Source organism: Elephas maximus, chromosome 24 (assembly GCF_024166365.1).
Source record: "Elephas maximus indicus isolate mEleMax1 chromosome 24, mEleMax1 primary haplotype, whole genome shotgun sequence".
Classification (NCBI taxonomy): Eukaryota; Metazoa; Chordata; class Mammalia; order Proboscidea; family Elephantidae; genus Elephas; species Elephas maximus.
Genome location: NC_064842.1, coordinates 23,777,641 through 23,791,584, shown reverse-complemented (window position 1 = coordinate 23,791,584; position 13,944 = coordinate 23,777,641). Strand labels below are relative to the sequence as shown.

At 38.9% G+C, this 13,944-nt stretch overlaps 1 protein-coding gene across 1 annotated transcript in view; it reads left to right on the top strand.

Annotated features, from left to right (window-relative positions):
* The window catches only part of FMN2 (formin 2), a 402,560-nt gene that overhangs the window by 274,109 nt on the left and 114,507 nt on the right, over window positions 1-13,944 (top strand). The gene's annotated exons all lie outside the window — the stretch shown is intronic.

Here is a 13,944-nt window from a genome sequence, read left to right as displayed (position 1 = left end):
ATATACTAAATACAGAGAGAGAAAAAAACAAAAAACCCACAAAAGCCATTACTATCAAGTTAATTCCAACTCAGACTAACCCTATAGGACAGAACAGAACTGCTCCATAGTGTTTCCAAGGCTGTAATCTTTACGGAAGCAGATCGGCACATCTTCTCCCACAGAATGGCTGGTGGATTTCAACCACCAACCTTTTCGTTAGCAGCCAAGTGCTTAACCACTGCACTTCCAGGGCTCCTTACATAGAGATATAGATATGTGTGGATCCAAGTATATATGTACATATATGGGTATGTAGAATTTTTTTATTTTCATGAACCATATAAGAGTAAACCAGAGACATCATGCTCTACCCCTAAATGCTTTCTGCATATTTCCTAAGAATTTGGATATCCTTTTATATATAATGCAGTACAATTCTGAAATTCAGAAAATTTGCCATTGATACAATATGACTTAATCCACAGACCATAGCTATTTTTCCCAGTCAGGATCGCATATTGCCTTTAATTGTTATGTCTTTTTAGGCTTCTTTAATCTGGAGCATTTTCTTAGTCTGTCTTTCTTGACTTGCTATTTATGAGTGTATAACCCAAAACCCACTGCCGTTGAGTCGATACAGACTCATAGCGACCCTATACGACAGAGTAGAACTGCCCCATAGAGTTTCCAAGGAGCTCCTGGTGGATTTGAACTGCTGCTCTCTTGGTTAGCAGCCGTAGCACTTAACCACTATGCCAGCAGGGTTTCCTTATGAGTGTATAGGCTGGTTATTTTATAGAGATCACTCCACTGAGTTTGTCGCTAGAAGTGATGTGTGGCTTCCTGGTGCATCATATCCACAAGCCCACACTGTCAGTCTGTGCTATTGCTGGTGATGCTAACTTCTGTCACTTTGTTTACCTGGTGTCTGCCGGGTTCCTCTGCTACAGTATGTTTTCCTTTAGTAATCAATAAGTATTTGGTGAGGTGGTCCTTTGAGATGATGTAAATACCTTGTCCCCTGTCAAACTTCCACCTGCTGGTTTCAGCCTCCATAGAGGATTTATCACTTTTCTATCCCTCCTCTATTTATTACTTATACCTTGCAATTCTCGTAGAGACATTTTTTTAGATGGTATAATTTGTATTCTTTTTTAAAGCTAATTTTGTTTTTAATATGTTACAAGAAATATTAATCAGCATTCACTGAGACGGGTAGTAGGAAACGTTGGTATGCCTTCCCTATAGCCTCATTTAAGTGTCGTCATCAGAATTTCTTCAAATTTCTGTGTTTTGCTTCATTTTTCTATGAAAATTTCAGTGCTAATAGTGTTAATTTAACCGTTTGTTCACCCTCAGAAATCAAAAAGTCTCCCTGTGAAGGGCAGCGGCTAGCAAGAGTTAATGTTCATTGTTATTTTCTTCAGTAGAAAATAGTCTTGAGTAAGTGACACATTAAGTCACCATTTAGCACATTGTCTTCACAAAAAAGGTTTTATTTTTAAGGCATTAGATTTGATTTACACAAGCCTCAGGGCAAGCTTTTTGGATGGAGGTTAGTGTTGAGTATCATAATTCCACAGGACCTTTGCTTCTGCTAGCTCGCTGATGGTTGCAATTCACAGGAGGTGCTTTGCTATCAGTCTTGATTATATAGATACCTTCTTTCACTTTTCCACCCTCGCTATAAGTGATGCATGGTCGGATTTAGTGGAAAAGTGTGTGAATATTGTGTGCATTTAATCTCTAAATGAAAATTTTGGCTAAGTATGTACTTTTTAATGGAAGAGTATATAGCTCTGAAATTTTGTAATAACAAATCTTGAACCCCCCCATAACATGATTTGTAATCCTGTTACCTTTTTTTATGTTTGCATTGTTTACCTTTTTTAAAAAAAGTAAATATTAAGAAGAGACTATATTGGGAAAACATCAAACCTTGTCTGAATAAAGACGCTTTCTAATTTTTTAAAAAAAACCACAGCAGAAGTATCATTACCTTATTATCTTCTTTAGTCCTAAAAAGCTTAACGGGGTCCTTGTTTTATGCGTGATGTTGTTATGACATCCTGTGTTCAGTTCTGCGTCCACAGCTGTGCATTAGAAGTAGGTAGGTGGGAGGCTGCCCAGAGATCCATCCGTGTAGACCATCACCATTTTCCATAGCCTTTAGGGTTATGCTTCTCCAGTCCTGCTGATCTTGCACTCATGTACTCTGTTCCTCACAGAACAGACCTTCTGAATGAAGACCAGTTGCTTTAGAATTTGAGACTGATCCTTTTTTTTTTTTTTAACCCATGGAGAGTAAAGTGGAGGGGGTTGATATTTTAAGGTTGAAACGAAAGTGGACAGAACTGTTTCCAAATATATGAAGGGCTATCATATGGAAGGAAGAGTGTCCTAATTGTCTCCTTTAAACCTGTGGCAAACTGCAATTTCCCAGTAGTCTTTTCTAACCTTAGAGGGCAGCGAATTTATGTGGATGGGAGAGGAACAACTCACAAAAGGAGGGTAGGGTTGGTAACACAACTCGAAGAATGTAATCAGTGACCCTAAATGGTATAAGTAGAAACCGTTGAATTGGTATATGCTTTGCCGTGTGTATTCTCAACATCAACAACAAAATAAGTAAAATTCTAAATAAAAAAAGTAGTCTTTTCTATTGAGTTCAAATATTGCCTCTGAATCCCTTTGAATAACATACCCACTATTAGTAATACTCTTACATAATCAGAATTTATATTTAAAACAAAACTTACTACTCTGAAATTAGATTTCTTCTGTATTGTACTAGAGGACAAGAAAAAGTTCTAATAAGTGCATTTAGAGGTAGTCAAAATTCATTTTTACCCGAAGAACATTTTAAAAAGTTCAGTTGGTTCCAACTCACAGCGACCGTATGTACAACAGAAGGAAACACTGATCTTGTGCCATCCTCATAATCCTTGTTACGCTTTAGCCCATTGTTGCAGCCACTCTGTCAGGCCATGTTTTTCAGAGTCTTCCTCTTTTCCACTGACACTTGGCTTTAACAAGCTTGATGTCCTTCTCCAGGGACTGATCCCTCCTGATAATATGTCCAAAGTATGTGAGACATAGTCTCACCATCCTTGCTTCTAAGGAGCATTCTAGTTGTGCTTCTTCCAAGACAGATTTGTTCGTTCTTTTGGAAGTCCTTGGTATATTCAGTATGCTTCTCCAGCATAATTCACAGATGTCAGTTCTTCCTCAGTCTTCCTTATTCATTGTCCAGGTTTCGCATGCATATGAGGCAATTGAAAACACCATGGCTTGGGTCAGGCGCACCTTAGTCTTCAAGGTGACGTCTTTGCTTTTCAACACTTTAAAGAGGTCTTTTCCAGATTTGCCCAGTGAAATACATCTTTTGATTTCTTGACTGCTGCTTCCATGTGTTGATTGTGGATCCAAGTAAAAATGAAATCCTTGACGATGTCAATCTTTTGTCCATTTATCATGATATTGCTTATTGGTCCAGTTGTGAGGATTTCTGTTTTCTTTATGTTGAGGTGTAATCTATATTGAAGGCTGTGGTCTTTGATCTTCATCAGTAAGTGCTTCAAGTCCTCCTCACTTTCAGCAAGCAAAGTTGTGTCATCTGCATATCCCAGTTATTAATGAGTCTTCCTCCAATCCTGATGCCTCGTTCTTCTTTATATAGTCCAGCTTCTCAGATTATTCGTTCAGCATACAGATTGAATAAGTATGGTGAAAGGATACAACCCTAACGCCCACCTTTCCTGACTTTAAACTACACAGTATCCCCTTGTTCTTTCTGAACAACTGCCTCTTGGTCTATGTACAGGTTCCTCAGGAGCACAGTTAAGTATTCTGGAATCCCCATTCTTTGCAATGTTATCCATAATTTGTTAGAGCCACACAGTTGAATGCCTTTGCATAGTCAATAAAACACAGGTAAACGTCTTTTTGGTATCCTCTGCTTTCAGCCAGGATCCATCTGACATCAGCAGTGAAATCCCTCGTTCCACATCCTCTTCTGAATTCAGCCTCAATTTCTGGCAGTTTCCTGTGAAAATACTGCTGCAGCCAATTTTGAATGATCTTCAGCAAAATTTAAAAGTTAGAGATTAAATAATAGAAGGGATTGCCCCCAAAAAAGTAATGAGCCCCTGGTTGTTAGAAATGTTCAAGTGCAGGCTGGAAGAATCAGGACTATCAATAATTGTGTTATTTAGCTTTCACGACTGCATCACATCTAAATGTTAATGAAACGTTGGTGTCATTTGGTATGCTAAATGTTGAAGCTAAAAAGAGTCAACTCCGGACATCTAAATTTTTCCACATTTTCTATCATCCAGAATTAATTATAAAGGAGGCCTGGTGGGACACTGGTTAAATGCTCGGGTGCTAACTGAAAGGTCACGGGTTTGAACCCACCATGCATTCTGTGGAAGAAAGATGTGGCAGTTGGCTTCCATAGATTACAGCCTTGAAGCCCTAAGAGGCAGCTCTAGTCTGTCCTGTAGGGTCAGTATGAGTCAGAATTGACTCAACAGCAATGGTTTGGTTTTCTGGTTTGGTAAACATTTTGTCATATTTGTTTCCAGTCTTTAAAAAAAAAAAAATTGTAGAAAACATTACAGCTAACGCTTGAGTTTTCTTTTATCATCGCCCTTAGTCTCATTCTCCTATCCCACTGCCGTGAATTTGGTACATATATGTATATTTCAATGGTTTGCCTTCTCTCTCTCTCACACATACTCACACATATATACACATACATGTATATTTATGACAAAGTATTGTTTGGATCCTCTGTTTTAATTTTTTATCCATTCACTCATTATATTTGGAAATTTACTTGTTGTACTCATCAGTGTTTTTGAGACCTAGCCATCCATACAGGTAGAGAATCTGTTTTCTTTCTTTTGACTTTTGTGGTATTCTATTGTGTGTTTATCTTACCTTTTATCCATTTTCCTTTTGGTCAATGTTTCAGTCGATTCTTAATTTTTGTTAGTGCAGATAATGGTACCATGAAAATCTGTATATGTGACTCTCTAGCACATGTTTGACTGTTTCCTTTATGATAAATATCTGGAAGTAGAACTGCTGGACCATAAATTATAGAGTTTCAGCCTTAATAGATTACAAAAAATTGCGGTCCAAAATGGCTTTATCAATTTAAATTTTCAATAACAGTCTTTTCCCATGTAGTCTGCCACAGTTGGTATTGTTTTTGTGTTTGCCACTCTGATAGATAAAAGTGAATCTCATTTTTTTTTTTTTTAGTTTATGGTATTGATGAAATTAAGCATTTTTTCACTTGTTATTGGCCATTTGGATATCGTCCATAATGAGTCCTTCACTTATTAAACTTTTTTTTTTTGTAATTTTTCCTTATTTATATATAATACTGCTTATATAGTCTTCTACTTGTCTTTTTCTATGCCCTTATTCTGTCTTATTTTCAAAGACGTTACCTATCTTGAGGTTATATTTTCCTTAACCTGCTTTTTAGAAAGTTATGGAATGCTTAACAGACAGATAATGATTGTTTTAAAACAAAATGAAAGTGCTTGTACCTGAAAATATGGTGTTCATTTAAATAATGCAAGCTCAAGTCCTGTTGGCCCACCACAGCATTTTTTTTTTTTATGTAGTTAAACCACTTGCCTTGATGCCAGCGTACACTTTCTCCAGTGCTGAGTATGTTGGCGTTAGTTGCCATTGGGTCAGCTCCAACCATGGCAATCCGATGGACAACCAAAAAAAAAATTGCTATGAAGTTGATTCAGACTCATAGCGACCTTATAGCACGGAGTAGAACTGCTCCATAGGGTTTACAAGGAGTGGCTGGTAGTTTCAAACTGCCAACCTTCTGGTTAGCAGCCATAGCTCTTAACCACTTCGCCACCAGGGCTCTACATTGTACAACATATGGTAACATTCCCAAGTGCTGCGGCAGCTTCATGATTCTTGGAGGTTCTTGGACTCCATTGTTGCGAGTGTTGTATAGTGCCTTCCAACCTAGGGGGCTCATCTTCTAGTACTATATTGAACAATATTCTGTTCTGATTCATAGAGTTTTTATTGGCTAATTTTTTGAAAGTGATTGCCAGGCCCTTTTTCCTAATCAGCCTTAGTCTGGAAGCTCTGCTGAATACTCTGCTGGTATTTGAAATACCATCAGCATAGTTTGCAGCATCATAGCAAAACACAAGCCCCTACAGTACAACAAACTGACAGATGGGTAGTGGTGCTTAGAAGCAATGAATGCTGACTTTCAGGATATGACTTGGCATTCTCATCCATTTCAGCCTTGTGGTGTACCTTCCTGTACTGCAGAGGGTGGCATGCCAACAACATCTCCCGGCATCCTTGGGAGCTTTAGTTCTGTGTAGATTTAGCTTTTGCTGATACATGTACTCAGTGGTGGTGAGGCAGACACCATCTTTTTGCTGTTTCTATGTTTTTCTGCTGTTGAGCAGTCATGGAGAGATTGGGTTTTCCTGAGACTGTGGTCCAGTGGCCAGTGCCTAGCTCTGTGACTATTCAGAGGCAGAGCATAGGCACAAGGCAAGCATTAATTTGATGGTGAAAATTTAGCAGGTGAGATTTGATACTAAAAGCAATATTTGAGCCATGACACCCACCGCACAGCACAGTCGATGTTTTCCTGTGTGGTCTCCTTGAGCCCACCTTCCTGATTGTGGCATTTGTAGCAGCTCCCCTGGCAAGCCAGTTATGTGGTTTCTCTCTGGGAGTTGTTCCTGGAGAACCAATGTAGAGCCCATTCTCCCTGCCCTTCCACCAGTTTTGTAAGCAAGTCTTTGCCCACATTGGACCTCCATGTGCTTTAAGTAGGTAGAGTGGTTTACTGTTTCCTGAAACTGAACCCAGAATGATGTACAAACCTGGCTTACATGGGAAACAATTTGATTTCAGAAGAAAGAATTTTCTGATCTAACCAACCTTGTTTCTTCTACTCTGTATCTGTTGTTTGGCTTCCTTCAGACTTGCTGAGGCAGGTTTGTAGATGCCAGTGAAGCCTTCTGGAAGCAGAGAGAGAAGCAGTGACTCTAAGCTGTGATTAACATTGATTGAACTTGGAGACCCGTATAAGTTACAGCTGGAATATTCCAATTCCCTAAAAAAAAAAAAACAACAACAGAGTCCTTGTGATCACAGTTCATTTCTGCGAGTGGCATGTGATGTTCTTCCTTTAATCAGACAGTGATAAGATGGTGTTTGCTCTGCCTCCCAACGTGTCACTCTGTGGATGGCACAGATGCTCAGAACCCATTATTCAGTGGGAGTATCTGAGACATATTGGTTCTTCCCTTATTTTGGCTGTATTTTTCTTTTTATTTGGAAGTCTAACTCATGGTTTCCAATATAAGCTGTTTAACACAATGCAAAATCTTTTTGGATCAGAATGGTCTTTACATTAAACAAGTCAGCATGATTGGAATTACTCAGTTATGCCAACAGCCTCCTAACAAATGTTTTTTAATATTTGGATTTGATTGTAATGCAGTTTTCCAGGAAATCTATCTTTGTTCTGTTTTTAATTATGTTTCTAAATGATCCTTCAAGTTTTGTAAGATTGTAGTTCTCGGTATTTAAAAAAAAATTTATACAGTCACATACCAATTTTGAAGATGATAAGTAATAGCCAGGATGATATGTTTTCCACATGATGTACAACAGTTAAGAGAGAAGAATGAGACCCAATCTTCCAAAGAAATTTCCTTACTCCTTTTGTATATCTTATGACATTGAACATATTTATATATAGCGTTGAATAAAAATATATGAACTCTAAGAATTATACTCAAGAGGCCCTTCCCTCCTAACATAGTTAATAAGTAAAGTGACAGCTTTGTTGTTGTTGTTAGTTGCTGTCCAATCAGTTGTGACTCATGCAACCCCATGTGTACAGAGTAGAACTACTCCATAGGGTTTCATGGCTGTGACATTTTGGAAGAAGATTGTCTACAAATAATTGCATGGATTTTATATCATAATGAAAGGCTTTGGAAATTTAGATTTGGGTTTTGGTATACTTTGCATCAGACTTATATGGTGTTATAAATCAGCCACTACTATAAACTTACCATCCAGATTAAAGAAAGTTTTGATCATAGGTACAATTGATAGCACTTTCCTTTACAGAAAGTTTTAGTACTATTACAGTATTTCAGGTACTAGACAGAGGTGAATGGAACAGTCCTCAGTTTCAAGGAACACAAAACATGAGCAGAGACAAAGATACATAAAGAAATAAATGCAGTGAGGTATCATTAATAGTTATTATTTATCGAGCACTTCCTAACAGGCAGCTCTGTGCTTAGGCTTCAAGTGCACAGCTTTTATCAACCTGATTTATAGTTGAGACAGTCAAGGTTCAACTAATTTAAAGAACTAGCCCAAGATCACATAGCTACTGGTAGAGCTAGACGTGAATCCAGATCTACCTGGTCCAAAGCTTCATTTCGATTCTACGTCATTCACACATGTTCTATAGAAGAGGGAGGTGCCAAATCCAGTGGAGAGGAGTGGAAGACTTGCCCCTCTTGGCTTGGAGTCTGTAGTTGAAACAGAAATGATGTGGATGGATAAGTAGGACAACTGGTCCGGAGGATTCTTGAGTATTTTCAGTGGGTGAATAGTGTATGTCAGGCTGGAAGGAATTGGAATATGTATGACATTTTAGAAATTAATGAGACGTTCACAGTGACAGGAAGATCCAATTCATTTATCCATTCATTCCTCAGATAATTGTTGACTGCCTGCTGCCTGCCAGGAAGTGTCCTAAGTGCTGGCAGTACCGCATAGTGAGTCAACGGTGAATGGTAGGAAGGGAGGGTAGAGATGAAATGTCTTCAAAGAGAACAGACTTGTTCTGTGACTCACTAAAGACCTAAACTATCAATGGGTAGAATTTTCTTTTTTTTTTTTTTTAACTTTTTAGTTACATAAATGATTATGTGAGTATATCAAACTACAGACGTATTATTCCACAGGCATAGTTGAGAATTCTAGCAATTAGAATAGCTCTGTAAAGAAGAAGCTACCTGGCAGAAATAAGAATGGGCATCACTAGAAACAACCGGACATGTGACAAGCATCTTTCAGTGGCCTTCTTAAAAGGGGACTAGAAATGATATGTCATTGGAAGTAAATGACTCGAAGGTTTTTCTAGGTCTGAAATTCTGCTTGGTTCCCAGTGTGTGCAGGAGCTTCTACTAGAAGTTAGGGAGAAAAAATAGGAGAAATGTTTTTGCTTGTTTTTATGTCAAGGATATAGTTCTTTGAATTAATTAAAAATACAAAATATAAATAGAAGGATAAATTATTATTTTCATATCTGTTGTGTATTCTGTTGTTTAAAAATTAACTGAGTATAAAGACCCAGAGAAATGTTGACACACTTTAGAAGACTTTGTAATGGTCAGTCTGTGGTCTAACTCTGCTTTCCCACCTAATGGTAAACCTCATTTAAGGCACTAGGTCCATTAGATTAACTTCTGCAAGTTTCTAGTATCCAGGTGTTCTTACAGCATTCTAGACCTCCAGACACTGTACAGCAACATGAAGAAAAAAGATGGTTGTTACTTCTATGTTCTAATTAATGGGGACTGAAATAATCAAAATGCTAATCCTCTTTGCCTCTGGCTTTTAAGTTTTAAAGATCAGAGTAGAGGAGAGCCTGGATTTTTCTCCTGCTAACCTTAACCTAGGCTATTAGACACGAGGCTACTTGTATTTTACTTTTCTCTTTGGGACTGAAAAATAATTCATTAAAGATCATATAATTTAGGAGTCCCTGGGTGGCGCAAATGGTTAAAATTCAACTGCTAGCCAAAAGGTTGGTGGTGCCAACCCACCCAGAGGTACCTCAGAAGAAAGGCCTGGTGATCTGCTTTAAAAAGTCACAGCCTTGAAAACACTGTGGAACAGTTCTGCTCTCATACATGGCATCACTATGAGTCCAAATCAACTCAACAGTGGCTAACAATGATGACAATATAGGTTAGTAGAAGGTAAGCTCCCCTAGGACAGTCTGTTCACTGCTATAGCCCCAGCGCCTAGAGCAGTACCTTGTATGGAGTAGGCAGGCAGTACCTGTGATGTGACATGAGTCCTTGGGCTGCTTAACAATTTGAAACTACTGAAAGACCTTTGGGATCCTCTCTCCATCTGATTTTGCCAGAAATTATTCACTGAAATGATAAAAGGGGCTGGTAAGTTTCTACCCCATCTCCTATAAATGATGAAACTTGTCCCCCTTACAGTCAAGATCCTAATTGGTAAAACTTTGATAAAACTCCTGAGATTATGAAGCATATATTTTTTATCCTTATTGTACACCTGGATAAATTAAAGAATGCAGAATTTTCAGCTACATGGAGCTAAGTCCTAAGTTGTGCAGCCCGTAGGTCTTTTCATCTGACCAGTCCCTTTTACCATGGTTCTGAATAGTAGCAGTGATGGAGTATTCACTGCCTCTCAAGGCAGGTTATTTCCCTGCAGGCTTTCCCTGGACATTAGCCAACCCCCTTACATAGGACCAAAAACCTTTCTCTTTCTAACTTCTCATTCAGCTCCCTCCCTCCTTTGGAGGAACAAAGACGAGATCAACACCCTCTTGTCCACAAGACAAGCGCTTTGAAAGGAACTTTGTTATTTCATCTTATATGTCTCCTGGCTGAACCACCTGATCTTTAAAAAACAATAGCAGCAATACCTACTATTTTTTTCTGCACCTATTTGTATGTCCCAGGTTCAGTTTTAGGGATTTTTTCACACTTTGGCTGACTGTCACACTAATACTAAACAAGTTTTATGAAATCCACTTTCAGGTGATGAAACTGCAGTCCAAAGTGGTTAGGTATTTAACTCCAAATCACGAGGTTCCTTCAGTGGACGACAGAGCTGGGATTTAAACCACGTGTGCTACATTCCAAACCCTAGACTGTTATTTCGGTAGCTATTTATCCGGCCACTAACTCATCCATCCAACAGCAATTTGTAGCCATATCAGGTGGTGGAAATGCAAATAAAGTCAGATTTCTTCTCCTCAAGTAGCTCAGCCTAGTGGGACAGGACAGACACATATGCAAATAACTTTAATATAGTCTGGTGGTTACTATTGCCTATTTGGCTGTCTCAGTGTACTTCTCTTTTCTCTGAAGTAATACAGAGGGTTTTATGAGGATTGAATGGGTTATCACATAAGAAGTCCTTAAGATAGTCCCTGGCTCATAAAAAGTCCCCTGTGAGGAATAGCATTACTTCTCTATGCATAAGGTGCTGCAGGATCACAGGGGAGTGACACCCATTCCTGCCTAGAGACAGGTGACAGGGCATGGAGGAAGCGGGGGACATGGGGAAGTCAGGGGGTGCTTTGGGGGCAGTTACACCTGAGCTAAGTCATAACGCGTTAGTGGGAATTAGTTAAAGAGTGGAGGGAGTAGAAACGCATTTTAAACAGAGGAGACCACAAGAGAAAGATGAAATTTGAATCGATGTTTTCAAAGTTGGCAAGGCCTAGATTGTGGAACTTGGTGTATATTTCATATTAAGATTTTAAAGTTGTTCCTATATGCAGGGTGTGGTTGTGAGGGCAAAGGTCGTTGAACCAGTTATTAGTCAGGCCTCTTGGAGATGGATTTTGAAACTATGAGAAGGAACGCAGACTGGAGGAAGATCTAGGAAGGCCAATCAAGAGGTTCTGACAAGAGGCCAGATAAGAATGATGAGAGCATGCGGTGCTAGAATCAAAAAGGGATGGACTGGATTACGCCGGCACAAATGTATTTAGGAGGGAAAATCAATGGGATGAGGAGAGGGAATCAAGAACAACTCCCTTGTTTTGGCTTGAGTTATTTAGGGTGAATGGTGGTACCAACAAAGGAGGGAATATAAGGGAAGTAGCAAGTTTAGAGAAGGCTACGATGAGCTCTGTGTTGAACATAGTGAGTGTTGGCTATCTGTGGGCTAGAGATGTGGCTTGGACAGTCACCAGCATTGCACATGAGAGAGATTACTCAGGGAGAGGCTGAGAAGTGAGGGACAGATGGGCAGAGAGAACCTACCAAAAAAAAACCAAACCCAGTGCCGTCGAGTCGATTCCGACTCATAGCGACCCTATAGGACAGAGTAGAACCATAGAGTGTTCAAGGAGCACTTGGTGGATTCAAACTGCCGACCTTTTGGTTTGCAGCCGGAGCACTTAACCTCTACACCACCAGGGTTTCCAGAGAGAACCTAGGTGTGTGTAAACTGATTTTAAATTTTACTAAGCCCAATTGTTTTATACATTTGATAGAATGTGTGCTAACAATATGTTGTTAGTTCCTGTTTAGTCAGCTCCAACACATGGAATCCTATGTCCAGCAGAGTGAAATGTTGCTCGGTCCTGTGCCATCTTCACAATTGTTGGTATGCTCAGTTCCATTGTTGCAGCTACTGTGTATTTAGTGTGCCTTTAAACCTAGGGGGCTCATCTTCCAGCGCTATATCAGATGATATTCTATTGTGATCCGTAGGGTTTTCATTGACTAATTTTTGGAAGTAGATTGCGCCAGGCCCTTCTTCCTAGTTTGTCTTAGTCTGGAAGCTCAGCTGAAACCTATCCACCCTGGGTGATCGTGCTAGTTAGTATTTGAAATACTTATGGCATAGCTTCCAGCATCATAGCAACATGCAAGCCTCCACAGTGTGACAAATTCAAAGACAGGCGGTGTGCTAACAATATAGCCTTCCTATATTCTTCTGCTTAGACAAGCTAATGGCCGGGCAAGGGGGAGAGAGCAAAAGTGGTTTATAAAAGAAAGAAAATATCTTAAAAAGTGCAATTACAAAATCTCCTTGAAGAACTGGCAACCTTACTTTATGAATTATGGTGATAGTATGTTTTCCTGAATCAGATGGGAATCTAAGTTTTATTTTTCAAAAATTTCTTTTCAATTTTAAATTATTTCCTTATGGGCTCCGATTGCTTTTATGTCACCCTAATGGCAGAGATTTCTTTGAGAAAACTTCTTAATTAACCCAAAGGCGGATCTGTCTACTACCTAAGACATTTATGATAGCACAGGTTATCATGGAAAGAGTACAAACTTTGGAATCGGATCAGAATTTTAATTATGGATCTGCTACTTGTTATCTGTGGACGCTTGAGCAAATTATTTTCCTCTTTGAGCCTGATTTCCTCAATTATAATGTGGGGGTAATAATGTCTACTAACGTAATCTAAAAATTAAATTAAATAATAGGTAAAAATCATCTGGCATATAATAAATGCTTCATGTCCCTGGATGGTGCAAACAGCGAATGTGCTGGGCTGCTAACCAAAACGTTGGAGGTTCAAGTCCACACAGAGGCACCTCAGAAGAAAGACTTGACAATCTACTTCTAAAAACTCAGCCATTGAAAACCCTGTGGAGCACAGTTTTACTCTGACACACACAAGGTCACCATGAGTTGGAATTGACTAGATGGCAACTGGTTTTGTTTTTTGTTTTTTAATATATTAACATTACCACCGCTAATGATATTTATTACTTTTCAGAAATTTGTACTTTAATTGGGGTTAACTTGTATTAGAACTCATTTGATAATAATAATGATATCAAGAAATACTTATAATAGTGCTTACTATATGCCTGGCAGTCTTCTAACACTTTACATCTATGAACTGATTCGGTTCTCGTTGCCCATTCTACATACGAGGAGACTGAGGTTCAGAGGTTAAGTTAGTAGCCCAACGTTACACAGTTTGGCAGAACTGGGGGTATAGATTCCTGTGAATTTCCCTCTATGCTCCCTTCAAATGAAGTCTTGATCACAGGCTTCTTGTATCCATGTTTGGGTGTTTCCAAAATATCTGTAGAGCATATATTAGCGTGGTTAACAGATTTTTTAACATGAGCTAACATATTTTTAAAATTTGTTTTAGTGCCCCACTAACAG